The sequence below is a fragment of the Rhodnius prolixus genome, unplaced genomic scaffold (genome assembly GCF_049639745.1).
Source record: "Rhodnius prolixus isolate KJV_2025 unplaced genomic scaffold, Rpr scaffold_1, whole genome shotgun sequence".
NCBI classification, from domain to species: domain Eukaryota; kingdom Metazoa; phylum Arthropoda; class Insecta; order Hemiptera; family Reduviidae; genus Rhodnius; species Rhodnius prolixus.
Genome location: NW_027411581.1, coordinates 1,034,903 through 1,060,745, shown reverse-complemented (window position 1 = coordinate 1,060,745; position 25,843 = coordinate 1,034,903). Strand labels below are relative to the sequence as shown.

Below are 25,843 nucleotides of genomic sequence, written 5' to 3'. Positions count from 1 at the left end.
TGAAGATAACAGGGAGAATACCTCCTCGGATCTCATCATCATCATCATCATCATCACAATATAGACTCCGAATAGATTTATTATAATACAGTGTGTGTGTATAATAAATAGCCTATTGTAGAGGCTACAGGGTGAGCGGGAAGATAGATTATGGCGGGGCAAGCGGGTGATTGTGGTGTTGTAGACAATGTAGAGGCGCAAAAGAGCCGGGGCTCTCTTGTCGGGGTGTTTGCATTAAAATATACCCAGAGTTGGCAGCATTGCTCGGTGTAGTTAACAGCTGGCCAACCTGCTGTTCTTATACTACGTACATACCAGATATATTTCACCTATATTATTACCTCAGTTGGCCGTGTTCAACTAACACTTACTTACACTTACTTACAAGCCAGCCGACCAATCTCTGTTCCTAATTGTCTGTGTAGTAGTTGCAGTTCTATTAGATACTGAGCCACGATCTGAGCAATAAGACACGTGGCAGAAAATGGCGCTTTCTCCCACTCATTTACAAAAAATCGAATTTTCGAATCGATTGTTTACTGGAAGTGTATGCATGGCGAATTTCGATACGAAATTGCCTTTGACCAAAAACGGCACCAATACTTATGCAACTAGATGGAGGAGATGCTACCATCAGAGGGAGAGTCCTTTAATGAATTTGGCTGGAAAAAATTATTCAAATGCAAATAGTGAGGGGGCCGCTTTGGTAGAAATCTCGTAAGACTGAATTTGCGAACTTGAGGTATTCTGATCGCCAAGTTACTGCCGTAATGGCGGCACAAAATAAACATGTGCTTCAACTTCCTGTAGTTTTCGATGTATTTGTCGCTGGTTCAGAGGACAGAGAGAGGGTAATTAGTACTATTATTAATAATAATCTACGAGAGCAAATTTTCGGATGCTGTATTAGCGATGAACAAGCAGTGAAGAGAGGCGCCAGCGAAGACGCGACTAGACCGGGCTTTGAGCCAACCTTGACCAAGCTACAGACCGGAAGTGACTGCCTGCCGAATCTCCACGAGACCAGCTAACTGACAGCTCTCTCTCAGTCACACTAACACCTGTTGGATCCGCCTGCTCTAGCTCGGTCTCTCTCTCTCTCTCTCTATCGTCATCACATACGTATTCACTTTAGTTCGCACACAGCCAGAGATTATTTCCGGTGTTTGTTTTCCTACACTTTGCGTCACACTGTTGGTGTGGTGGGTGTGAATCGGTACTTTCATTCAACGTGGAGTTGCAATACTTCTGTGGCTCTTCTTCTTGGAGGTTCTATTTCCAGACCTGGGGACCACCACCCTATGCAGGGCGGAAGTTCTACTTTATTGGCAACCTTGTCATGATGCTGCCGCTAAATACTCAATATATTTCATTTTTATTCGGGGTTTGCTCTAAACAGATCTGTTGCGCCTCTCCCACTCGTAAGACCGGACTTGAGACCAAGGAGACTCTAGCTAGTTGGTTGAATAAACTCTTGGACCGAATGAAAGTAAGGATTCGAGACTCAAAAATAAAAGACGTACAATGTAATGTGAGAAAATTTCCCCGTAACCTGCTTGACTCTTGCTTGGCTAGTCAATGCGCACCTAGAGCTAGTACACGCTGATACTCGAAAGATGGACGAAGCTAGGGGAAATCCTACATCGATTCTGACCAGCAAGTCGATCTTCAGAGCTGGGTATAGGGGTGAAAGACCAATCCGAACATTCACAGTTCCTTACACTCTCGATTGGAGACTAGTACATCCAATGATTAGACTTATTGGGCGACACCTCAGAAGACGAAAGTTAGGAAAATCCCCTTCCAGATGCCTTTCGACATTCTCGGATCTTAAAATCGAATATGTAATTGAAATTCCGAATTGAAAGAATATCACCCACCGGAAATGTGCGATGATTCTAGTTTGGTTCTAAGAAGGATGTGACGTCACCCTTTCTTAGAGAAAATAATTTTATTATTTGCATAAAATGAAGCTAATTATCTTTCTGCACAAAGTCGGTAAGTTCCAAGAAAATGCAGTGACGTAAACCACGAAGCCGGAAGTCAGTGACACCAGACTTTTCCTCCCTAATCGGTCTTCCTTTAAACCTGCTCTCTTGTTACGGTGTGCAAAGATAAACTCCCAGTTTTAAAAAAGAAAATCTCCTAATTAATTAGAAGCATCAAATCTGCAAAGATTGAATTCAATACATTCTTAAAATACGTGTAAAAAAAATCGATAATTTTAGTTGATGAAACATAAATATAAAAACTCACAATTTTCCGCATTTTCTTCCCAAACCAAGCATTTCCTTTGTTGACTCACCTGTGACAGAAATAAATAAATAAATAATTAAATTAACTTTTTAAAAAAACTTGTTACACGTAGGGATGGAAAAATGTGATAACATAAAAAAAAAACGAAACAATGACGCAATGAAGATTGTAAAGTGAAGTTTGTGTGGGTGGGTGTTGGAAAGAGGATGACGTCATGCAGAATTACTTTCACTTCCTGAAATTAGAAGTTACTTCTGCCAATACTATGATGACCTCAATTCCGCCGCTGCCTTCTATATGTGCATATTTATATGTAATTATTTTATACAGATTACATAGCTCCTCCCCTCTCCCCCTCTGTACGTTCAACCCGTAACAAATTAAATAATTATCCACATAAATCCTGCAGAGTCTATAAGAATATACCAGTTTATAATTACAAATAAATCTATAGGTTATATAAATGCCGAGTGATTATACGTAGTACGAGTTAGAATGATGTTTGGCGCGATGGTTATGACGTACAAGATGGGATATAGATGTGAGAGGGAATAACAGAATATCTCAGCTCATGAAAAACTTTTTGGAATTAGTTTTTGGTTACAGAAAACTCAGAAAACTATTCTGAAAAGTCAGACTTCCGGTTAAGCATTTTCTTTGCATCCTTTGTGCTGCTCTGTACCAGAATTTAGGTATAGTGAAGGAAGCTTCTGGACTGCGCTTTCTACAACAAAAATTACTACTACTACTACTACTACGTAGCTCTACAGCCCGGAGTGGGCCCTTGGCTTCCTTAACAATTCGACTCCAGACATCTCTATTGGCTGTTTTTGTCCTCCATCCTGACACTCCAAGGATTTTCAAGTCTTCCTCGACATCGTCAAGCCTCAACGTCTTCGCGGTCGGCCAACTCTCTTCTCCATGCCTATGACGGTATCGCTGCTCGGCATCCTGTCTTCCGGCATTCTTGCAATGTAACCTAACCATTCCAATCTTCGAGTCTTGACGAAACGGAGCACATTCTCATCCCCATACAGAGTATAAAGCTCACAGTTCTTTCTGTGTCTCCATGTGCGAGAAGTAGTGTCGAAAACTGGACCATAAATGCTCCTTAAGATCTTTCATTCAAAAACATTTAGACTATCATGGCAGAGTTGTAAACGTCCATGTTTCAGCACCGTATGTAAGAAGGTTCTATAAAGCCTTGTCTTCGAGGTTCTGTCCAGATAGGAGGCCTTAAACAATCTCATGTTAGCAAAGTAAGTTCAGTTTGCAGACATTATTCTCCCATTCACTTCGCTTATCATTCTATTTTCAGACCCCAGGTAGGTGAACCTCTTAACACGTTCCACAACAAAAAATTATTAGGAACTTATGATATAAGGAAATTATGAATTCATAGAACTTTCTCATAGGACTTCTGAAGATTACGAAAGACAAAATAACTAAGTGTGATCCTAGGTTCGAATCCAGCTGCGGCCATTTTCTCTTCCTAGGAGCCTTTTACAGCTCACTGTTCACATTGGTGGGTGGTCGTCTGTAACGTGATAACACTGTCTTAATGTTGGCAGCATGTTGAAAAGGACTCCACGAGACAATGACCTCGAAGAATCGAAGGAGGTAAAAAAATAAACACACGTAACCGGAGATCCCCTCTTAGTACTACTGCAGACCAGACGCCCTGAATGTGGCTGGACAAACATTGCTGAAGAACTGCGCCAGTTTTGCAGCTTATCTTCAGAAGACAGAACAAAAAGTACTTAAAGATTGTCTCAGTATTCTGACCGAAAAAAGTTATGGTCTACACAAGGTTATATTATTGTTATACTAAGTAGAATGTAAGCGATCAAAAGAAATCTGAAGTTCAGGTTAGTTTATTAGGAAGGTAATATTGTGTGCGCTGCCACCTTAAATAAATTTTGGCATTCTTTATTTCAGTATTGTTTTCTCGATGTGGTATATGAAGCAATGCCTTCTAAATATATACATAAATACAAATAATATAAAGCAGCTGATATGGATCAGCTGTACCGCAGACTTCTAGAAGCTTGCAGCGGTTTAACCAAATGGACACAACCTCTCTTCACTTTATTTCAAAATCTCTCTTTCATTTGTTTTTATTTATTATTATTTTTTTTAAATAAATAAATAAATAAATCTTCCAAGGATATTATAAAAACTTATGGTCCGATTGTCAAGCATTTGCTTGTTACAGAGAGCGTCTTTAGAATGAACGTGCTTCACTGGAGGATGCTGTGGATGTTGTTGCCAATAAAAGGCGGTTATAATTCTTCCACGTATAATATGATACCACTAGCACACAACCTGGCCCATTGTTACCTCACCTGGGTCAGCTATGTCTGTCTGTTTCTGGACAATATATTGCCTGCCTATTTCTTTAAACTCTACACCATGCTTACTGGTAAAGTCTATACCAAGCTTACTGCCAGCTCCTCTACTTAATAGCGATGAGTAAATAAAAAAAGATCCTTAAGATCCTTTTAATTAATCTACAGACTGTTTTTGTTTACACCAAAACTTAGCTACGAATGTTCTTGTCTTGGTTCGATCTTTTGGCTGTTCAATATAACTGTGGAGTGTTAAAGATTATGACCCTAATGGGGCAACCACAGTCGAAAAACGAAGCTTAAGGAGAAGCAGGACAGAATGAACGACCTACTCGAAGTTGGTTTCAAAACTTGAAGTACTGAGAATACTTTAGGGCTGGGAAAAGATGAAGTAATTAATTGAGTTGATAAAAAAAGTAAGAATTCTGTAATGAAATACTTTTAAAAAAAACTAGATCAGATATTTATGAAGTAAAGAGGTAAGAAATGAGCAAGTTTATGATGCAATTGGAAAGTGGGTTAAGATAAGCTGTTGCATCACCTGCAGGTGAAGAATAAAAATACAAGTAAACAGCCGGTCCAGGCCAAGTCTCCTTTTTCGGTCACTAGGAGCGAGCAGCCACTCCATTATATCTGACCCTGATTGCACTCAAAAGTGTGCTGGAGAATTCCAGGGTACGAATCGGCTAATAATCCCTCGTATAAATCGCAAACAACGCCACCATTAACTAGACTTTTATCTGAATGTAACCAAAAATCTAAACAGTACTTCCGCCTTTCAGCAGGATGTTCGCGAAGAAAAAGTGAAAATTAAAATCTACACCTACAAGTAAATCGCCTATTTTTTCAGGCGGGGCTTAACGTCCAACTACCATTTACTAGGTGTCGTGGACGGAGGCGACTAGCAAACGTACTTTACTATTTTTCATTTAACCATTAAATAAAATCCAAGGCCAAGACCGGGAATCGAACCCAGTACCACAATGCATATTAGCTTTGCAGGTCTCGCCTCTAATCGCTCGGCTACCGTGGCGCCTCCTACACCTAAAATTTCCTATTTCATTTCCTGCCAAGAAATTAATATTAGTAAAGCGTCACTTCCATGTTTTAGTTTTTGATCATTAACTAATTCCCGAATCCCCAGCGAACCGGATGGACTATCAACAGCGACTTACTGGATCGGAAGTTATGCTAATTATTGTCAAACATTTTTCCTCTTTAATCGTTCTCAAAACGAGATTTCTGTTGGAAAATTAAAAGAAAATCTGCCTCAATAATGCTATATTTTCTTTCTTCAATAAAAATACAGTTATATATTCTTTTCCTTTTTCCTTTAAGGGACCTCAAAGTACGTTTTCCCAACCATCAGTCTCAGATTTTCTATTAAAAACTTAATTTTGAAGATCTAATTAAATAATGACAAAATATGAAGATCTAATAATCAAAATATGAAGACAAAAATAAAATAAATACAAAGAATTGAACTACCCTTAGTCAATGTTGCCCCTCTGCAGCTGAAAACAGTAATAACTAGAAATTTAAACCAGAGTTCAAAGTCTAACCGCACCTAACAGTCCGAGCATGCGCAGTAGCTAACTATTTAATTTATAGAATAGATGAAAACGTCCATTTTTTTAATGGACGCACGCATAACCTTAGCCTGTATTAGATTAGATTTGCATTCAAATCGCCTTATTATTGTAGAACAGTTTGGAGAACATTTGCTTAGTTCAATAAAACTAGTTTGAACGTCACTAAAGTGAAAAATAAAAAATAATAATAATTTATAGCGGCCGTCATGTGGGAACGCGACCTGTCAGTGATTCACTGAAAGTCTATAAGAAATATAAAAATATGTTGTGATAGGTCTGGTCAATGTTGCCAACTGCGATTTGGTAATTATCGTATTTCTTGTCCCAAATAATATATGTATGACAATCGCCGATATTGTTACATTACATATGTTCAGAAATATTTAAGGTAACAGAATCTTTGTTACTATAAGATCGCAAATTTTTCTGAGTGTTGCTTTTAATAAGGTATTTTCCCTAAAGCTGATGGGAAAAACCAGGTGCCTACATCTTTTAAACTTTCTTCCGTTTTCAATTTTTGAAAATTATTTTTCACATTTCGAACAATTTCAAAAGACCACTTTTCTCGCAATTACGGAGTACGGCAAAACGCTTATTTCTTGTAAATATTCAATTTTTTAAAAATTCATATTTCGTTCTTCAACTAAAACTGGAAAAAAAAAAAATGGGAGACCAATGTAACGTAGCGACATCTGAACGTAACTTCTACAACTACAACAGTCTTACCAACATAAACAAAACAAAAAAAAGGCAAAAATAGAAAAAGTAAAAAAAAAAAAGTGTAGTAGATAGCCTGCGGCTTCGAACCTCCAATGTTCTGCATACAAATGTGGCTTTAAAACTGGTAACCCTTGGTCACTGAAGAACATCGTGTTCAGTAAGTACCACGGCTCCAGTCCACTACAGTTGTTCTAAACAACATTGTAAATATTACTTATTTAACGGATAACGGCCGACAGTGCCAGGCAGGCTGGTGGAGGAGGGGGGGCGCCCAGTTTCGCCAACATAACACGTTAGTTGCGTGTTTACTTCTCTCTATACTTACATATTATTATATAGATGGCTGTGAAGTACTTACTCAATACTTGTATGTGACTCGAAGTAATTTTAATACTTAACATGTTAACTAGCACTTTTTATCGCGTTTGGATCCTTCGCTCGGAATATCAAGTAAAACTTTTGCTTCTTCTAATTCAAGATCTAACATCCGGCCATCTTGAAATTCAATTCACAAATTCTCTACGTAATTTTACAGGAAGAGTGAAACAATCACAGCACTCTACGGCAATGCGAAAAATTATAATTTATATTTTTTTTTATTCTAATTTTTAGTCCCTTAGTCCGGAAAAAAGTGGCTTTTAGGAAAATGGTCTGGGTGAACGGATAATCTCTAACATTGCCGGAAGCGACACTTGGACAGGATGCCACCAGCTGCACCAAGCGATCGAATTTCCTGAACCGAGTCTTTTCAAGCTCACCTTTTTGCTTGCTCATTGCATCTGTTTAGATCTAAACTTTAAAAAAAAGAAGTTCTTTCTAAAAGCTGATCTGTGGTTGAGCTTCCCTCTAAAGTGCTATTTCAACCAAATGTACGCCCTCATCACGCCTGCATATCAATAGGAATTAAAGTGTAAGTACATCTTTTGATTTGAAGAAAATAATGGCGAACGGAAGTCCCATTTACTCTGGCGATTTTTACCGCTTTTAGAAAATGATTGCACAAAAACTACTCACATGACTATTACTTTTATTTGCAACATTTTTTCCCGGAATTTATTGAAGCCAGTTTTTCCTAATTTCCTGCAGTTTACACGAAAGCGGTGATTGGTCAAAACTGGACTTGATTCAATGATTGGCTAGTTTCAACTTTAGGAATATTCTATTTTTTCGTAAACTTTCCTTAGAGAATATTGTTTTTTAAAAAAAATTATTTAAGGCGCGTCAACATCTTAGGTTATTGGCGCCCGGAGCTTTTTTCAGTGCACTGACGGCCTCAGGACAGTGTTCTCTCGTTGCAGACAACACTGTCTGATCACCGGAAAGTGAGCTGTAAGAAGCTCCTAGGAAGAGAAAATCTAAGGGTCAGCAGCTGGATTCGAACCCGGGACCTCCGCGTGAGAGTCCAGTACGCTAACCGCATAGAATATTTCCTTCTCTATAGAATATTGTTCTTAGCAAGATAGTTATGACGTCAAAGAGAAGTTTCGAACTTTTGGAGCGCCAATCAGATTAAATGAAATCGATTGCTTGAAGTGAAGGCGTCATATAGAACGCCAAAATAATGTTGTCGCCATAGTGGAAGATTGTAGTTGCAGATTGCTAACACAGAGAGAACTGGTTTAAATTTTAAAAGTCAGCAAACATAAATAAATAAGACAATAAAAAAAAATGGCAAAACAAAATGCTTTATAAATAATTCAAATCATATAAGATCCGTTCCTCAACTATCTAGGAAGCATTAGCATTTTAGAGAACAAAGTAAACAGTGATTGTAACCTTCAAGGTGTTGTCGCCTCTTATTGTTTCTCGTAAACAAACGAACTACTACAGAGACCTCTATTGTTTGATGGCGTGGAACAAAAAGAGAGGGAATTAACTTGAACACACACAAACTGTCAAACAGGTTGGGTAGGGCTCTAGAAATATTTGGGGCAAGGTCCTCCTCATCCTCCTCGTTCTTGGGAAGAGTATGACCACATTGGTCGATCTATGTGTGTGTGTGTCTGTCCACCAGTCTACTGTATGTTCTTGATAAAAAGTCAGCTGGAAGCTAACTTCCGGTTACGCACTAAGTTACCTTCAAAGAAGTGGATTCAGTTTCCATCGGATATGCACATATTTAGCGACTCTTAAAAAAGCTATACAGGGTGAACCAGTAAGGTCCATAGGCCTACTGTGTGTAGTACATCTAAAGTGGAGTACAACGACGTATTGGCCAACTTCATATTTTCCACTGTTCTTGAGTGACGTCACTTTAATTTTTTTTTTCCAAAATCATTACTTTTTTCCAATATAAATGTTATTACTCAGAAAGTTTTAGTCCGAATTCGATTCTGATGACACGGTACTATCTTTAAACGTTACTATTTGACACGTACTATTTTTATAAACAAAAATTCATATAGTTTGTATTTACTCCAAATTAGTAAGTGTTTAAAATATTTTCTAACATTTTCTCAAATATGTCAGAGAGATCAGATTTTTTTTTTTTGCTATTAGTAACCTTTGACTTCCTTATTTTAAGACAGCCTACTTTAAAAATTGACTATTGGTCCATCTAAAAGAGTTTTCAATGAATTAAACAACTTGATAATCTAACACTGTAGAGTGCTCGTGTACACGTTTTCTTGCCAAAACAAACGTAATTTCTCATACATAAGTGGCCAGCTCCTAGGTCTGATAATGATCACATAAGGGCCTAATGAGTTTTCTTCAAAAATTTTCGATTACTTTCATTTTTTCCAGCATCCGGAGGAAGATTGAGGCTGTTTGGAGAATAACTTATGCTTCGAAATGGTGTCAATTTTTAGTAAATTTATCTGTCTTTCTAACCGTGTCATCTGAGTAATAACTCAGATTTAGAAAAAAAAATTAAAGTGACGTCACTCAAGAACAGTGGAAAATATGAAGTTGGCCAATACGTCATTGAACTCCACTTTAGATGTACTACAGACAGTAGGCCTATGGTCAATACTTACTGGTTCACCCTGTATAGTATATATTTCCTGGTGGAACTTTAAACTATTTTCTCTAAACGCAAATTACATTGCCTGGAAGCTTGGAATCCCATAAAGCTCCAAGGAAAACCACCGCTTTTCTTTACACTCAGGGCAACCTAAAACTTTTCACACTTTTCCAGGATAATTCGATTAAAGGCACCAATGGGAAAGAGATAGTTAAAACTTGTCTCAATAGAGTCAAGTCGGGTGCAAGGGCTACCTAAAAAGCCACTTACTAAATGTGTTGCTAAATTTAGGAATTTAAATGAAATTGTAATTTTCAACCGGAAGTATCACTTCATTAGTTGTAATTTTCAAGAACAGCTGCTACGATTACTTTTGTCTCAACTCAGTGAATTACACAAACACACATTGCTTCAACGGCAGCCATCTTGAGCATGGCGGTATTACAAAGTCGTAGAATTGATCTCAACAGATTTTTATATCTTCTAGCTAGATGCTAGAAATGGCACAATCTTGAAACATGAAGAATACTTGGTGCAGACTAAATCTTACGCCAGACTGTGTGATGCAATCTTCTGCTCAAAGCAATCTGATCTTTGTCTTAGATGCTATTTTGTCCGCCGGCTACAAGCGATACAAGAGTGATATCAGAGCCATAGACTCTAAACCGTTCAGCTTAGTTTCCAATAGTTTAATGTACCCGTTTTGCTGACAGATATATCATTCAGTGTTTTTTCTTAATCGTAATAGTTTATACTCTGGAGAATTCCTCTCATTTAAATCTATAGACCTTAAGGTTTATGGCCGCGCCATATTTTCTTGGTTAGAAAGGTTATATTATTAAGTGTTGGGTTCTTAATGTTATTATACCCACGAACGCTCATTCCAAAGCTGTATAACCTGCACTCTTACAGTCCCAAACTTAAAACTATTTACTATTAAAATGGAACCCTTCTCCCACTGTCTATTGCTCCGCCAGTGTATTATATAGATGGAAGTATAGCTATAAATATAAAGTAGTAAAAGTGCAATGCCAGTTAGAAGAGAATCTTAAGATGGCCATGAAATTTTAATTCTAAATAAGCAAGGGGAATATTGTTGAAGCGCTATATCTTGGTCGTAACGCTCGCTATGAAAAATTTAGCCAATAAAAGTGCACAAAATGGCCGACTAAAATGAATAGACTTGAGAGGTTCAATCAATTTGAAGCCGGCTCATTCTCTTGTTTCATTTTCTCTGGACACATTCGGAGATACATTCAAGCTGTATTACAACGAATACTTTGTCGGGACATCTGGATATCCCCCAAAAAATATCCCGGAGAAAATTTAAGTTTACAGAAAACTTGTTCGCGATCTCTTACCAAGTAGTAGGAGCATGTACAAAAGTTGCGCCTTCTGAATGCAGCTTCTAAGAGAGCAGAAACCTGAGTTGTTTATAAAAGTGTAGACAGGCGACGGGTCAGTTCGCCGGCAAGACTTGGGGCTCTTTGTCGGCCGCTAGCAAAGCACCGAATCCGCATGCGCGTGACCGACCGACATCACACCATACTTTTGAGAACAACAAAACTAACCTAAATACCTAAATAGAGAGATTCTTTTTGAATTCCATGTTCCATTCCTTCGGCAGCATGGAAAGAGAGGTAATTTAAATTACCTCACAGCATCATTACATCACTTACTAACAAGACTTCTTTAAATAACGAAAGCTGTTCTAATTATGTCTGATTATAACATTTTTTTGTAGAAGTCACGCAGATTTTGTTTGTTCCCCTTCTTTTAACCAGCTGTCGAAGTTCCTAAATACCGAATATTCGAAAGTAATCGGTAACTAAAGTTGCTGGAGTTCGAACAAATGGTACCAATATGTGCAAAACAGAGCATAAGGGAAGAAAATGTCGGATAGCTTTTAATATCTATATGACAGCCAAGGCATGTAGCCAGAATCACGTTGGCATTAAGAGTGACCAATCCTGGTTATATGGGTATTTACCCATTTATACCTACCCGCATATATGTTAACATATACCCCCCCAAAACCTCGCGGAAGTAACTTTGTACCAAAAATCCAGCAAAAAAATAAAAACCTTATTAACTAAATCCGATAAAAAACTCAAAGTAAACTACTTCCTTCCGAAATCGACGAGCAAATTTAACCCTCCATAATAATGGTTAGGAGTCTGGTGGTACATAAACAAAAATAAAAATCTATCTAAACAGGTACAACACACCTAAAATTGCGCCAATCCCAAATGAAACATGGCGGCCATATAGCGTCATCCAAATAGTAACAAACGTGCTATTTTCTATATTGTTCTTTTTATTTCTTTTTTCTCAAGTTCGCTTTGTTTGAATCGCGCTCCATTAAGTAACTGTCTTAAAATTTAAATCAGTTTTAAATGTCAGGCAAACCTAAACAAAAAACCAATTCTGATCTACAGTTTTAGATATCAGGACTATATTCTAAATTGCGCCACGCAAGACGTGAAATGATTTTCATGAATGAAGTGTCATATAATTTGAAGTTGTATGTAGATTTAGCTATAAAAGTTAATTTGGTGGTTTTACAAACAGCTGAATTTTCAAACCTCTATATCTCTCTTTCTACTGTTACATTTTAATGAAATCTTTACCAAATTGTAGAGAATAGTATTCTGTATAACTGACATATTTAGCAATGATCTAGTGCTAATAGTTATTGAGATATAGAAGGTTGAAATTTGGTAGTTTTACAAACAGCTGAAATTTCAAACCTCTAAATCTCTCTTTCTACTTTTACGATTTTAATGAAATCTTTACCAAATTGTAGAGAATAGTATTCTGTATAACTGACATATTTAGCAATGATCTAGTGCTAATAGTTATTGAGATATAGAAGGTTGAAATTTGGTGGTTTTACAAACAGCTGAAATTTCAAACCTCTATATCTCTCTTTCTACTGTTACGATTTTAATGAAATTTGTACCAAATTGTAGAGAATAGTATTCTGTATAACTGACATATTTAGCAATGATCTAGTGCTAATAGTTATTGAGATATAGAAGGTTGAAATTTGGTAGTTTTACAAACAGCTGAAATTTCAAACCTCTAAATCTCTCTTTCTACTTTTACGATTTTAATGAAATCTTTACCAAATTGTAGAGAATAGTATTCTGTATAACTGACATATTTAGCAATGATCTAGTGCTAATAGTTATTGAGATATAGAAGGTTGAAATTTGGTGGTTTTACAAACAGCTGAAATTTCAAACCTCTATATCTCTCTTTCTACTGTTACGATTTTAATGAAATCTGTACCAAATTGTAGAGAATAGTATTCTGTATAACTGGCATAAATAGCAATGATCTAGTGCCAATAGTTATAGAGATATAGAAAGTTGAAATTTGGTAGTTTTACAAACAGCTGAAATTTCAAACCTCTATATCTCTCTTTCTACTTTTACGATTTTAATGAAATCTGTACCAAATTGTAGAGAATAGAATTCTGTATAACTGACATAAATATTTTTTTTTTTTTTGGCGCCTCAACAGCTGAGGTTATTAGCGCCCGGAGCTTTTTCCAGTGCACTGCCGGCCTCCAGACAGTGTTCTCTCGTTACAGACAACACTGTCCATCACCGGACAGTGAGCTGTAAGAAGCTCCTAGGAAGAGAAAATCTAAGGGTTAGCAGCTGGATTCGAACCCGGGACCTCCGCGTGGGAATCGAGTACATAAATAGCATCTAGTGCTAAAAGTTATTGAGATATAGAAGGTTAAATTTTGTGGTCTTTTATATAGTTCTTTTTTTTGACTTGTAATTAATAGTTTGATTATTAGATTAATAGATATTCTAGTCAATCTTACTTTAATGATGTGCTACATAAACAAACATTTCGTATTTGAAAATGGAAAATTTGAAATGTTGGGTCCTTGCTGATTTTCGAACCTTTTGGCGTTTAGTCAACCTTTATACTTAACTTTTTAAACTGTAATTATTTGTTAGAGATAAGGAATTGCGTTACAGATATGATCCAGTTATAGGAATTAGGTGCTATTCATTTATAGGAATTTATTCATTTATCAAATTGAATATTTAACTTAGCGATGAGAGACGACTGTAACGGCTTTTTTTGAGGACATGAAACTGAACTGATGAGCGTGACCTGACGTCATCAAATTAGAATAACCCCGCCAAGGTCGTCGTCTCAAACACAACTTGGGAAAACGGCATTTAATTGAAATGATAAATTGTTTTTGTCTATTTTTTAAATCAGTTAACCTGGACAAATTAACTCCTCAGTAAGGATAGTGTGACTTGGTTTTTTTAAAATATACGTATTTTGACGCGATGTACCGCACGATTTTTTGCAGTTATTGTCCATTCTAATTTAGATATTTTGGTTATATTGTAAAACTGATATTGACAGCGGGAATCGCGACATCGGTAGTTTCCTAAAATTGATTTCAATTGGTCGCACATTCGGTTTGGGCGGTTAGCTTTGAAACGGACACAGTATTTGTGTATCGGAATACCGATGTAGAGATTATAGATCCAGAATGTCACAACTGGAGAGTGACACAACAAGGGTGAAGCTATGGGAACCCGAGTGGATTCAATGGAAGGCTGACAAGAAGAGAGGATTGTGTCCCGCTGGATGTTGAGGAGATCTGTAACAGAAGCACGAACTGACCATCCACTAAATTATTTCTTATTGGTGGAAACCCAATATGGCTCGTCTACAATTCCTCTTCCTAATGACGAATCAGTTTCAACTAAAAACGAAAAAATTTTCCATAATACTTAACCTTCTCCAGAGAAACCTCCACTTCTTTTTACTTAAATTAGTCAGCTGTTTGGCTATTATATAGTTTTCCTTCACAATAATTACTTGACAATAAAAGTAATAATCATGAAAATAATAGTTATAAAAATATTTAAGAGAAAGAAAAAAGATCAGGGGTGATAATTATTGCATTTTATAACGTTAATTATTATTTGTTTAATTAATAGATAGGGGAGTATAAGTTACAGGGGACGCCGACAGTGGTAATCGATTATAGTGCTGGCCGAGGAGTGACTGCAGCGCTACTGTACGGCGATAATGTCTGTTATTACGTTAATTGTATTGTTATTGCCTTCGTCATATTGTTGTTGGCCAAACTATTATCACATCTTCGGGAGGATAGGACGTAGTGGAAGGCGGGGGTCTTGCCTCATCTTTTTCGAGAAACAGAATAATCGATTAAAAAAAGTGACACTTCCGGTAGGGCGACTGCCTAAAATCTTATTGGCCGGTCCTAAACAAGATATTATTTTAATTTCCTGCAATGTTTTTAGTCAAGATGGCCACAAACTGCACAGTCATCATGTATCCTTCCGGTGAAATCTTGGAATAAAAATCTGACCAGATTACAATCTAACTTCTCTTAACTGCTAGAGTGAGGGGATCTAATATCAAACTTTGAAAATAGTTGGATCAATTTACTAATTGAAATCTTGCTGAAGAAAAAGAGTTAATTATGCACAACAGCATTGCCTACTTAAACTTCTGGATGAGAAAGGAAGATGCTCTGGCCGCCATAACGAATTGGAAATAATGACTCGGTACTTACCAAAGTAACAAAAAAACAAACCGTAAGGACCTCCCAGGAGCAGTAATTAATTTGCCGAACAACTAATGTAGTGCGCATGCTCAGTAAGAGGCCCATATTTCTAAAACCCAGACTTGGCCAGAACTTGGCTGGAGGCTTGAATATTAACCGTGAAGACCGGAATCTGCGATCTCTTCTACTTCCAGAACCTCTTGCTCCCAACAGCGGCTACATCTCGCGTTACTCCCAATCTTCATCATCTCATCTTCCACCAACTCTCTTGTTTAGTCCCACATTTTTGACTACCCCCAAAGAAATAAGCGGATGGTAAAGGTGCTGTTGAATCTCCTTCTAGTATAGAAGATCAGGATGGTTTATTATTCTGTAGTCAGCAATCGGCCATGACATCCAAAATCTCATAGAATAATCAGAGTATCCCATCCCTAATTGAAATCATCTTCCCGGGATTTAATGTCACTTAAAAAAGCAACGGAAATGCTTGTGTACAATCATTAGTTTAAAGGAAATCGATGTAGTCGAGTTGGAGTAAATATCAAAACACCCGTTAGTTTTTTTGTTAGCCGCCATCGACTGTTAGGAAGCATTAAGCCTCTGGTGTCTGTACAGCTAATCGATAGATGCTGTCAATTGGTCCGTCAACTCAATAACAACATTGTAAAAGTCAATCATTTGCAGTTCTAAACACAATTACTTGGTTGTTAATTAAAAATGACCATAAATTTCAACAGCTCCTTGTGGTTTATTTCTGTCGATATCTTGCTGAAGAAAATCTACTCGCAGACAGTATACTTTGATTTCAGAGCACGCTAATACTGTTCAGCGATACCATTGACCGGATATTTAACGCTCTGTAAACAGAGATTTACTCAGCTACCTAGAATCATTTTTGCTATCTATTGCCTAACAGCTCTTTTCCGTATTTTAAGAATAATTGAAGCAATAGAAGTTCCTCTCAGAAATCATCCAGGATGAGAACAGTCCCAAATAAGCCAATCTTAGTACTTCAGATGGTACGTACTTCTTCAACGTGTTCAGTAGACACAGCTAGTTACTTTATAGCTCAACATGTTGCTTCCAGGAGCGACAACAGTTGCCGCAATCCTTATGCAACATCCCACAAGACAGTTTTGATGCCCAGAAATGGAGCTGAATCTTCTTTTACATTTTTCACTCCGGCTGAATACTCGAGTTTGCTTCAGAATAATAGGACAGAAACCCAATCCCACTCTTGAGGCACCTCAGATTCACAACTTTCACTTGAGCTATCCTGCTTTCTATCTGCCCCGTCCAAAGATTTGAGCCCAATCTCCTCATACTCCAAACTTAATGCTCTGGCCTAGAAGATCAACGACATTACCCAACACTGCGAGTGCCATCAATTTTTTTTTTCCATGATTCGTGGTATCCTTTAAATTGCTGTGAGAATTTTCTCCCCCCTTGGTGTTTCTACGCTCAAGTTGTAGCGCGGCCTCAGGCTTCCGACACTGCGGAACAATGAACTAGATTGCAAAGAAGTGCGTGACTCTGCATTGTGTGCAGCTCTAGCGCTAAACACCGCCCTCGTCTCCCCCAGTCGCCGGCTGTTTAATGAAGGTGGCCAGCAGGACTTGGGTCGGTTCAACGGCACCGACATTGGGGCAGTCAGGCGGTCTCTTCGTGCTGCGGTATGTGGAGGGCCGCTGTACACACCACGCTCTCTTGCTCTTCCAGATAACAACTTGTAGAAGAAGCTGTTCTCTGTTGTTGGTCAGGCATGCCTCTGTTCCGTCCGCCGTCTCTGAACATCCTTGCTATCTAATTGAACAAGTGTACAACTGGCCGTCCTGCCGAACCCTTCTACTGTTTAATCTTCCTCCTTTCACAGATACCTTTATCTCCCTCTACAGTTGCTTGCTACTTTACGCCAAACGGTTAGTTAAGTACGGACTTAAACTAACGTAAGCTAGCAAAAATATAAGCAAAGCATTAAAACAGCAGCAATAGCAATAATCATTGGCAGGCAGGACCTATATAAATGTACAGGAAGGGCTTAGAGTCCTGTCTGCCCTTAGACTTGTCCTTCTTGGGCTTGTTGGGCAGCAATACCCTCAGAGTCGCAAAGGGGAGTAGCTAGCATGGCTTCACAAAGTGTATAATTAGTAATTAAATGGTAGGAAACTGAACATGTTTTCAAATTCGAAAAATTATAAGTTGTGCGTTTTCCGTCAAATATTTTCTTTGTATTTCATGAAATGCACTCAGTAAATTTCAGTCTAATGAAAATTGAATTCAATTGTTGCTCTTGTGAGTAAAAAAGGGAAGAGATCCGATAGTGAGGAATATCGCCACAACAACATCGATAAGCATCTGATCTAAATTTGTACCAATTATTGGACAACAGGACTGTAGAGCTGGAACGTCGCCTGTTGTTTAGCAGTGAGAGTGGAGAGCAAGGTTGTTTGGACCGTGTGTACACAAACATGGCGATGTCATTCGCGTTATGTTTAAATACAGCAGCGAACACTTTGACTGAGTAATTGTTACTATTAACACTTCATCTACATAATTCTAGGAGAAACGCATGTTTTAGTATGTAAAGTTCTTACTGCATTACGAACAAAATAATATGTTTGCCTGTCCACTGTAATTAGTTGATGTGGGCTGTAATTACGATATAGAACGACTAGAACGGTCTTCGAAGATTATCGCGAACCTTAAATAACACTATGAGACTGGAAACCATGGTTTCAGACAAAGCTGTTGTCAAGGAACAATCATAAATTAATTTCTCTTATTATTATTTTTTTTTTTTTTAATGCATTAAAGATAAAGAGTAACTACTGCACCCTAAAATTCTGGACATAAATGATGAAAATAAATTTAATATGTTATTGTTCATTGTTTGTAATATGTTCAGTATGTTATTGAAACAATATGTATATTTTTTTGAATATTGATGTTCTAAGACTTTTGTAACAGGATTATCTTCGTAAATATAGTGTTTCTCTATATTATATGCACATAAATAAGTTCAACATAAGTATAAACTCCTTAACAAAAACTAACAGTTTAAAATGTTAAGTATAAGAGTTGATTGAACGCCAAAAGGTACACAAATCAGCTAGTACCCAACATTTCATTAATACTTCATTGATATCATTTAAGTAATTTTACTGCATTAATTTTCATTCATATTTTTTAAACTTTATTAGATGTCACATACCCTTATGCTGGCCATTTTCATCTACAAAATATTTGTTCAAGTAGCACTGTAGATTGACTATAATATCTATTTATCTATAATAATCAAACTATTAATTACAGGTTAGAAAGAAAAACGTTATAAAAAAATATGAGGCTAAAAAATTCATAAACGTTTTTTAAAAATTGCTTACACCAACATACATCGATGATTTTATTTATTTATTTTTATTTTTAAATAAAAATCGTCGGTTTAAGTTCATTCTTCGATTAAAGTAATTGTTATTTTATGTAGTAGTCAAACGTTTGTAATAATAGGTAATTAATCTGGCTTTAGCGCAAATATAGTTTACTTCAATTACATTTTCATGATGTACATTAATGATATCAATGAAGTATTAATGAAATGTTGGGTACTAGCTGATTTGTGTACCTTTTGGCGTTTAATCAACCCTTATACTTAACATTTTAAACTGTAAGTTTTTGTTAAGGAGATTTTTGTACCTTTTGGATAGATTTTCCTTTTTGTCTATTTTACAAAGTTACATATCTGCTTTGCAGATTTATTTTAAATTTGGAATAAGCAACTCTATCATTATAACCTAATAAGGTATTAAGTCGGAACACTGGAGAGATCTTTTTAAAGAATGATTATAGTTGCGGTGCCCAAATTATCCTCAATAACAATTTTTTTTTGAGAAAGCGTTTTGAATAAAATAGGAAGGTATTTGAACGTAAGTAACAAAATTAAACTGCGATTTCAGTACTTCCTTTTAAGAGGAGTAAGAAAAATAAACTGCAATTACAGTACTGCTCCCTAAAAGGCAAAGAGGCAAAGATTTTGAATCGAACGACAATTTATTGATGAAAATCGGTTCACTCATTGATAATATTAACGATTGCAATACTTTCTCTTAGTAGTTGTAAGAGCACGATGGCACTTCACAGCCACGTAGAGGAGCTTTAACCACTTCTTCGTGCTAAATTTTATCAAAATCGGACAAAGCGTTTTAGAAATATTGGTAATAATAGTTTTAGAAAGGGCCTTACTTGGGGGGGGGGGACTCCCCTCCTTATGAGGCATAGCGTCGAGACTTTAAAAGTGCAAATCTGAATTCGATTCGAATGACACTTCATTCATGAAAATCGGTCATGAAAGTCGATAATTTAAAACGATTGATGTGCTTCCCCTTAAAAAGTGTAAGAGCTGAACGTCGCTCTGATGTTACGTAGGGGAGCCCTAACCCTATCATCCTACCAAATTTTATCAAAATCGGGCCAAGATTTACAGAGTAATTAGTAATAATAATTTTGGAGGGGGCCTTACATAAAGGGGGCTAACTCCTCTCCCATTCGATGTACAGGGTCGAGACCCCCAAAAGGCACATCTACATAAAATTCCGAATCGAATGACACCTCATTCATGAAAATCGGTTCACGCGTTTAGGCGCTACGCAGTTTACAAAAAAGGTAACAACAAGAAGAAGAAGAAGAAGAAGAAGAACAACAACAACAACAATTTCTGAAAAAGCCGTTTTTGCTCATTTTCGGCAACTTTTTTCTCAAAATCTATTAGGTCTGGGGGGTTGCAAAAAAATTACAGTTATAAAGGAGGATTTGCCCTTTATTTTAGAGAAAATTTTAGAATTTTATCTTTTATAGAAAAAGAGAAAAAAATTGTCAAAGTTGGATGTTTTTCAACGTTACGCTTTTTCGTGCAGTTTTTGACGATCAACCCTTATACAACTGTCCTACCGGACAGTTTTAATGTGTCTATCTTGACTTCGTTCTTAAGTAAACAAAGTAACATTCAAGTTTAATGAAGTTTAAAATATTGACTTTTATTCATGAAATTTTGCATACTTTTTGTATTAATATCTTTTAAATGGAAATAATTGGACTTACGCACCTATTTATGTAAATCCAAAATAAATAAATATAAGAAGTTTTTAAAATAAGAGATGAAAGGGAAAATCTGTCAATGAGGTGCATAAAGAGGATTTGGAATTTAAGACATTTTATCCTCATTAAGTAAAGGAAGTACATAATAGTAACACTGAAATTGCACTTCAAAAAGAAATTTGGAAGCCCCCCCAAAACCGATCTTCCAGAATTGTTGTTAATTAAAAGTTTCCTGGCATATGTTTGAAACGTCTAAGTGAAGAACATCCTTTATCTTTTTGTTTAAATAAAATAAAAATAAAAAGAAATTGAGTTCATGAAGGCGGTTACTTCCTACGCATTTTCAGAGTGGAAAAACTATTAGTTTGAGATTAGTGATTTCTTGGAAGTTTGGCTCTGCAGTGTGTGTGTAAGAGGGAGGAACTGTCCGATGAAGGGAGCAATTGTCTGGATGAACTGAGGAGGTAGGAGTGGAAAGTAAATGAACCTGAACGAAGGAAACCTCTCCGACTTAATAGCATGTTTAGTACAAAGGATCTGCCGAATAGCTCTGGCTTTGATTGGCCAAGTTGGTAGTTTTTTTTTTTTTTGCACCAATTGGAGGGCGTTTCTTAAGAACTACGTTCTGACCCCCAGCACAAAAAAAATGAGAAGAAATTTGTGCCCATGAATCTTATACCGGCACATAAGACTCTTGGGAGTCAGCCTTGTCACCCATTCGGAACTCCGGAGGTTGCTCCAGTAGGCGGTGACATCAGCTCCAAGAAGTGTGTGTGTATGCAAGAAGAGCTCCAGAGCAAGGACCGGCTCGCCCACTGGCGATCTCACGAGGTTGGCCATCGATTCCCCATGTCCCGCACTGATCCGTGTAGGCGTAACGCCTTCCCAGTCCGCAAAACTTCACCTGCTTTGTTACATTTATGGTAAGGACCAGTTCTATCGCCCACGTTAGCTACATATTATTCTATCATAAAGAAACACTAAATAAATTTAAATGATATGTAGAAGTCACAAACTTATTTATCATTCCCAAATGTTTATTTTTATTTTATTTTTTATATTTATATTATTAGGACACTAAATATATTTTATTTACAAAATCATTTAATAAAGAATAGTTGGCACACCTGTAATAACAATTTAATGGAATGAACCGTAAAAAAGTATCTGTTACGAATACTTTTACACGACATACTATTCAATACTATTTAATACTATTCTTATTTTACTTACGAAGAAGTAATGCCATCACACAGATTTCTGATTTTATGCTTCAATCAAAAAAATAAGTTCTAAAGCGATCTGAATACGATAATTTGGTTTTCACAAATTGACCTGTCCGTCTGTAAATATGTGTATGCAGTCAGAATAACGTCAGTGCTAACGAATAATTACAGGAAGTTAGATTTAGTAACCAACATGTGTCGTCCCGGAAATTATTATTCTCGTCCCATAAAATCATCCAAGAATGCTGCTGTTTGTGCATTTGATAGTTAAATTCTAAGGCCAATGCTAGATTGTACATGTTGAGTGGATCTATTTTGAAAAACACGTAGTAAAAATCATTGGGAAAAGTAAGAATTGTCTTCTAATTTAAGTTACTGTTTTGTGCTTATAATTAGTAATTTTTCATTTTTTAATAAATCATAAAAACAAGATTTATTAAATTGTTCACATCCAATTTAGATTTAATCTAGAAATTAGATGTTTGAAGGAAATAGCTTTTGATTGTTATTGTCAAACTTCCGCAATCAATTAAAGTTCCACTTTTTCTCCAGTTTCCTCAAAAAGTAATCGAGCGGAACTCTTTAAAGTTGGTGAACCAAATACTTTTGTAAAGACTCGGAAGATTTGCTTTAAATAGATTTTAACGCGTTTTTTTTTGTTTTTTATTCTAATATGGTAAATCTACATTGTAGTTGAGCAACATTTAGAAGAAATCCAAAATGAGAAGATAGTGTGTAAATCAAATCCAGGAACTTAATGAAAGCCAAGCGGATGTTCTTGCCAGATATTTTTTAGATCATCATTTTCACCGAACTTCCGTCCACACAGGAGATGTTTTCGTTTGGTGTCTGTGTGTTCACTTGTACTTAGCAGAAGGAAGCAGACTGGTGCCAATGCTGACTAGAGTCTGTACATAACAATCAGGCAGTAAGTCCCTCCAGGGATATGCCCATGTGCGGGAACACTAAGTAGGCCTCTAAAGCCGCCACTTCACTGTACACAGACAGACAGACAGACACACAGAGGACATGCTTGCCAGATCTATTGTTTCTGCTGTAAATGTATGCATAGTTGAAGCCAGTGAAACTGCTGCTCTACTAGGTTACATCCTACAAGCGAGTTCTAACTACCATACCACGCTATGATTTCTTATAGAATAATAAATACAGCTGATTACTGTTCTCACATCTAGAGAGGGGAAACGCCATTGTTCTGGCGACCTCACACTCTGGGGTAATAACACACTTTTCGTTTAGAAATCACTCTTAGAGAAGTGTAGTATTTGATTGTACGTATGTACGCAGGTTTCTCGTATTGTTGTCATTCAACGCACAATATCCCGGGCGTGAAAGTAAGATTGTAACAACAGGGGGAATCCAAACTTTTCTGAGAAATTGTATGAATTAGAAACGAGAAGATTTCAATCTGTTGAAGAGAATTTCATTCAGTAGTACCACCACAATGTAGAGCGGAAGTGGCTGACACTATTTCCATTCGGTCAGCTGATTTGCTCGAAATTTGGAACTTTGGCGCCTTATTCAATTCTTATTAACTTCAGCGGTGGGGGGGCCGATCACAACTCTTGTCCAGCCGTGCCCCTTTCTAATCGATTTTCTCTGGGAAAGCTTTCCGAATAAATGTTATTGAACTAAAAAAACTAAAGTAATCGCCTATTTTTCCAGGCGGGGCTTAACGACCAACTACCAAATGAGGTGTCGTGGACGGAGGCGACTGACTAGCAAACATACTTTACTGTAAATTTCTTTTATTAACCATTAAATAAAATCCAAGGCCTAAGACCGGGTATCGAACACATATACCACAACACACATTAACCTCGCAGGTCTCGCCACTAAACCGCTCGGCTACCGTGGCGATGTTATCGAACTATTTGTGCGCAATAAATCGTGTTTTTAAAAAAGTTAAATCGCAGAAATCGTGATTGAGATAATCTCAGAAACCTGAAAAAAAATCTTTTTAGAAAACGGTTGACCGATTTCAACAAAAAAACCTCAATGTGGTACCTCACAGAAATTTTCTGGTAAACGAGGTTTTGAGTCATTGAAGATACACACACACTGATAGCAAATAACTGTATATTCTCAAAATAACTGACACCATAATTAAAGTATTGGAACATTGAAGTGAAAAGCCATTTTAGATACTACACAAAGTAGCTCCACCTAAAATAGTAGCTTTGCGGAAAAGCGTTGTCAATAAAAGCGATCAGTGAGGGATTATGATTTCAAGGTTTTACTTATATCAGACTGATGTATCAAATTAGAGGATTCAGGACGCTAAAACTATGTATTTTAAGTGAGAAACTAATATTGCAAAATTACAAGTGTATGGGGGAAAGAAAAATGGTAAAATACGCCAACTTACTACAAAATACTTGACAATTGGCAACACTGACTTCCTCACAACTAAACACATATCTCACCTCACCTCACCTCAAAACATATCACACACAGACCGATCACACTCAGTCCATGAACCAGACAAGGCAGAAGGCACACCAACCCTCCAATGATGTAAAACAGTACATTGTAAATTAGGTTAATAATTTTGTAAATTACATTACATTATACATATTCACTTTAATATAATAATTTTTAACACACTGTAAATATGATTTTCGGTGAATATCGAGGTGCGGCCATCAATAAAAACAACTTTCTTTGCTTTATACCAACGTTTCGGTAATTTTTACTACCTTCTTCAGGGTATTATAAAAAAGTTTGTGAAGTTTAATGTAGAGCTACGAGTATATCAGCATAACTGTTGTTCCCCAAAAATCATCTATCAACAACGGTTAAAAAAAAAAAAACAACAACACTGTAAATATGTTCCACAGCCCTGAAGATGAGCTAGTCCCTAGGTCGAAAGCTCGGCATAATAAAAATATATACCATGACTGATACTGGCAGTTATTTTTCATCCTATTGAAACTGAATCAGTCACCAAAAATAATGAACAGTAATTACAAAAATGGTAAATTAGGAAATTATTTTAAAGATTCTCTCTCACTCTCCCACTCACACTCTCCCACTCTGATCACTCTCTCTCTCTCACACTCTCTCTCGCTCTCACTCCCTCCCTCCCTCCCTCTCAGTCTCTCCCTCCCTCCCTCTCTCTCACTCTATCTCTCTCACTCCCCACTCACACTCTCTCTCACTCTATCTCTCTCACTCCCCACTCACACTCTCTCTCTATCTCTCTCAGTCCCCACTCACACTCTCTCTCTCACTCTATCTTTCTCACTCTATCCCTCTCTCTCTCTCCCACTCTCTCTCTTTCACTCCCCTCTCCCACTCTCTCTCACTTTCCCACTCACTCTCTCTCTCTCACACACACACACACACTCTCCCATTCTCCCACTCACACACTCTCTCTCACTCTCTCCCCCCTCACTCACTCCCTCTCTAGTCTGAGTTGAAAATTGGCCCATCCCAATTCTCTGCCATAAAACAGACAAACCGACCGAAATCAAATTTTTTTTATTGCTATTATACGAGCATGTAAGTATGCTATTCATAGCGGTCAGCTGGCGATAAGGAGTGACGCAATAAAACTTTAATTACTCCATTACTGCCAGTCGACCTGAAAAGTTCCTTTCTCTAATTAGCAATAAAAATAACCTGCTCGCCGCGAAAATAAATAGATTCATATAAAAGCAAAAAAAGAAAATTAAAGTTACAGTTAAAATTAATTACTGACATAACTGGGTTTAATGTATTTTTTATTATTTTTAATATAAGAATATTAGAAAGGATGTTAACATTTAGAAGGATATTACCAAGGAGATAGCAATCTCAGCGCCATATTTACACTTGATGATTCATAAGGCCGTGCGAACTATCAGCGATTGCGCCAAACTCTTTAAAATTTTTCTTTAAAGCAAAAAAATAAATAAATATATAAATAATCTGTTTTGAAAACACTTCCAGTTAAGATTCACGCTAATGTCCTGTTGTCAGCCATCCAGGTTTGTAGAATTTCGTCCACCCAGAAATACGATATTCTAGATCAGAGGTCGCCAAAGTGGGGTCGATCTGAGCCA

General features: G+C 37.0%; 1 protein-coding gene across 2 annotated transcripts in view; it reads right to left on the bottom strand.

The window, feature by feature from the left end:
- The window catches only part of pot (zona pellucida domain protein papillote), a 123,297-nt gene that overhangs the window by 89,255 nt on the left and 8,199 nt on the right, over positions 1 to 25,843 (bottom strand). The window contains exon 2 of one of the 2 annotated variants that reach the window (XM_074124408.1): positions 2,257 to 2,305. The exons of the other annotated variant lie outside the window; for it this stretch is intronic. The gene's annotated coding sequence lies outside the window, so the exon portion shown is untranslated. The remainder of the gene's footprint in view (positions 1 to 2,256; positions 2,306 to 25,843) is intronic. 2 annotated transcript variants of the gene reach the window in all.